Genomic DNA, 4,107 nt, shown 5'->3' on the forward strand with positions numbered 1-4,107 from the left:
GGTATAGGGAGGATATGTGAACCAGTTGATTCCTTCTTGACTGAGATATGCTTGTAATTTCTCAAATTCTCCACTATTATCGGTGGAGAGAGAGTACTATGTTGCAACAGAAACTGTGTTTTCTCCAACTTCTGAAACTGTAAAAAGACATCAAAAACTTCAGACTTGAATAAAGGAAAGAGTCATGTGTAGCGAGTATAATGATATACAAAAATAACATAGTATCTAAAACCATCAATAGATTGGATTGGGGCAAGGCCCCAAACATCTCTATACACAATATACAGTGGAGCAGTGCTCGAAATTGTAGATGGACCAAATGGTTGTTGGCACATTTTATTTAAGGTGCAAGAAGTACATAGCAAAGGTTCAGTAGATAGCTTCTCATTACATGGAAGAGAATCATGATGGATAATATCAGAAAACAATTTGAAGGAGGGATGACCTAGTCTTTGATGCCATCCATCCAAATTAGTCTTAATTCCTGGAGTAGAGACAGAAACAACAAAACCTGTTATTTAAGGTGGATTAATGTATTAGACACCATTGGAGTATACTCCGACTTCTCTGTGGAACAACCATAACCCATATCTATAGCAATCTCACTGAATTGCTTTTCAAAGTAGTATCAGAAGATGAAGCAGTATCCCAAGGCCTAGTCATTTCACTATAGTCAACCTCTTCATAGCTTTGATCAATTACATAAGAGAATGCAGCTCCTTGTGACCCCCTTATCCCTTCTAATTCAATGGTTACTTCTCTCATTGTTGGTCTTCTCTTTCCGTTAAAGTTCAGGCATCTTCTAGCAAGATTAGCCATTGTCATCATCTCTCTTTCTTGGTCTCCTTCTCTATTCGAGCATCAATGATTTCAAACAAATGATTTTCATGCATTAAAAACAAGAAATGTGTGGCTAAACTTCTCTCGTCGTCAGATTGGGAGGAAGAGATCGGTTTCTTTCCAGTTAGGAGCTCAACAAGTACTACTCTAAAGCTATAAACATCGCTCTTATCAATAAACTGGCTCGATTGGAAATATTGCGGGTCAAAGTATCCAAACGTTCCCAATACCCGAGTTGTCAAGTGAGTTTGATCAACTGCTACAGATCTTGAAGTCCCAAAATCAGAAACTTTGCCTCTATATTTATCGTTCAGAAGTATATTCGAAGACTTGATGTCGCGATGATGAATGGGAATCGAAGCTGATGAATGCAAGTAAGATAATGCACTTGCAACTTCTACAGCAATTTGCAAGCGCATTTCCCATGTAAGAAGAAACTCCTCCTCAGTTTGGTGATGTAGTAATTGGAATAGTGTTCTGTTAGGGATGAACTCGTAAATTTGCAGCGGAACCGCTGTCTCCAAACAACATCCGAGTAATTTAACCACATTTCCATGATTGATCTGTGATAAAATAATTACCTCATTGATGAATTGCTCGAGTTTATCTTCGTCTAGTATTTTCGACTTCTTAATCGCCACAATTCTTCCATCTATTAACATTCCTTTGTAAACTGTTCCTTGCCCTCCTTGACCAAGAATCCGGTTCTCGTTATAGTTATCGATGTCCTTTTCCAACTCTTTCGAAGTAAAAAATTTGGCTTTTTCAATATTACTTTCACTTGAAGATAATTGTTGTTGCATCAATAAACCACCATTTCTTTTGAAGTACTTCTCCTTCAGTTTTATATTCTGTCTTCCTTTCACTACTTTGTACATCCACCATGAACCTATAAGTAGAAATACCATCCCAAACCCTGCGAAATATCCTGATAAACGGAAAATTAATGGTTAGGTTTGCAGATAGCGACCAAATAGAAAACCTTGAAATAAGAATGAAATTGCAATATTTGTGTCTAGGGGTATATGCGAAAGAAGAAGGCAATAAGAAAGATTCGATTACCTATTAGTATAGCAAGAGGAAACTTTTTTGTCGCTGGTTCTGTAATGGGGTAGCATCCGTCTCCATACCTATTTTCGTAGCCTGCAGGACAAGTACAATTCTGGCTTCCAACTCCAGGACTGTTGTTGCAATAAAAATCACAAACGTAGTCGTCTGTCTATCCACAAAAATGTGTCACTGCTACACTACTATAAAAGTACCAAAACATTATCGAGGAATTTCAGACAATCTGTCCATTCTGCATACACACAAGGAATCATGAGTAAGCGATCCCCAACACGTACTAAATCTGTCACAGAAGATATCATAACTTTTCCTCAAACGACAAGATCCGAAGCTTCTCCCTCACACTAGCGCTGCAGGAACATGCTCCATTTGGCTCACCTCCTCATAAGATTCTATAAATTTATAATCAAACCAACCTTGCTCAACCATAGATGCAGACATGCATCCACCGGTGGAATTACTGTTAGTCATCGACATGTTCAAAAAATAGGACGAATCGTAGTTTGGCAACAATTGAGTCCATAGCAGCCAGTAACATTTGGTGTGGCGTCACAAAATGACATGCACCCACCAACTGTTGTACCATACTGGCCGGAAATGGTGGCAAAGTTGTCACAACCTATAGCTGTGAATCTATTGTACGCCCTGGAGAACACAAACGGGCTCTTCGAAAGGTCAACAATCCCCGAGAAACCTAATGATGATGATGATGATGTGTCGTGACAATTTGATGATATCACTGGACTCATGACTTGAAATACTGTACGTTTTGTTGACACATGTACAAGTTCCATGTTGATGATCCTTATGAAAGGTTTTGGAGGATTAAATGAGGCGTTACATATAACCTCAAATCCCTCACCCATGGAACAATTGCCTCGGAATCGGAATCTGTAGACACAGCAAGATCACCAACTACAGCTTCTGGATGGATCTTGGACATACACACAAGAAATACACCTGAAGAACACTACCAGTAGAACTCCAGATACACAGCAAGTACCAAGCTTCTAGCTTGACTTGTATCTAACAGAACACAGGACAACAAATATCAAAGAGATAATCTAAGCAGGACAGACAAAACCAGATACTTCCAACAACAAACTTTCTACTTCGTAAGTCTGATGCAAGTACTAATACACAGAACTTCAACTACCACATACGAAAGACATAGAACCTCCTAGAATAATACACACGTGTTCCACCAGAAACAACATATAAAATAATACAAGAACAAAGTCAAAACAAATTATCCTTAAGTTGACTAGATTAACAGATAACATGCAAATAACCATAAACCTAGGCAAACCTCACACAATCCAACATAATCCAAATCCGATTCCGAATGGATAGGGACTAAGACCATGTTCACATCTCTCTTGGCATCCAGGCATTGCGACCGATGCGGATATTGCTGTCCATGTTCTGGTTAGCCATAGTAGCAAGATAATTGGAATCACAAAATGAACTTGACTCTTCATGATCTCGAGAGGTATGTGAATCAAATAAATATACCTCACGACCATTCTATGAAGAAAAGTAGTCGTAATTATACAGAAAGAAACTTCTCATGAAACTTCAAGATCGCTGACAATTTCACTACTGACTTTTGATTAAAGAACAGCTCAACCATTGATTGCTGAGTCAGAGTTGCAATAAATTTTTGACTGACCTTTTTTTTTTAATCTGATAGACTAAATTGTAATATAACACGTTACAATGTGTCTATTGACCTTTCAATAAGCACAGGTCAACTGACATATATTAATCAATAAATTTAATAGAGGTGTGATTCAATTATTATAAAAAAAACTACTTGAATGTCCGCGTTATGAGCGGATTAGGAGGCCCCATTGTTGCTCCTTTGGAGCACAAAAATTTTTTATTTTATTTTTAAAAACCATAAATGTATAGTATTCAATCTACCAAAACTAATGATATTTTTTTTTGTGAAATAAAAATCAAATTTATTGCTATCGAAATATCGAATGTTTTGAGTTTCTGTCCAATGATCTAAAATTATTACATATTTTTCATGGTTGATATGATTTTTGCTTCGAAAAAAAATATATCGTTGGATTCATTCCACAAAAAAATAAATATCTATAAAAAAAATTAAAAAATTTAACCCTCAATTTATTATTACATTCCCAGCCTTCCGTACTTGACTGATAATTTTACAACATACAGACACAATAA

The 4,107-nt window shown here is 36.9% G+C and overlaps 1 pseudogene; it reads right to left on the reverse strand.

The window, feature by feature from the left end:
* Positions 1-324: 324 nt before the first annotated feature.
* Positions 325-3,409, reverse strand: LOC119995880 (annotated as a pseudogene).
* Positions 3,410-4,107: the final 698 nt, after the last annotated feature.

The sequence above is a fragment of the Tripterygium wilfordii genome, chromosome 1 (genome assembly GCF_013401445.1).
Source record: "Tripterygium wilfordii isolate XIE 37 chromosome 1, ASM1340144v1, whole genome shotgun sequence".
NCBI classification, from domain to species: domain Eukaryota; kingdom Viridiplantae; phylum Streptophyta; class Magnoliopsida; order Celastrales; family Celastraceae; genus Tripterygium; species Tripterygium wilfordii.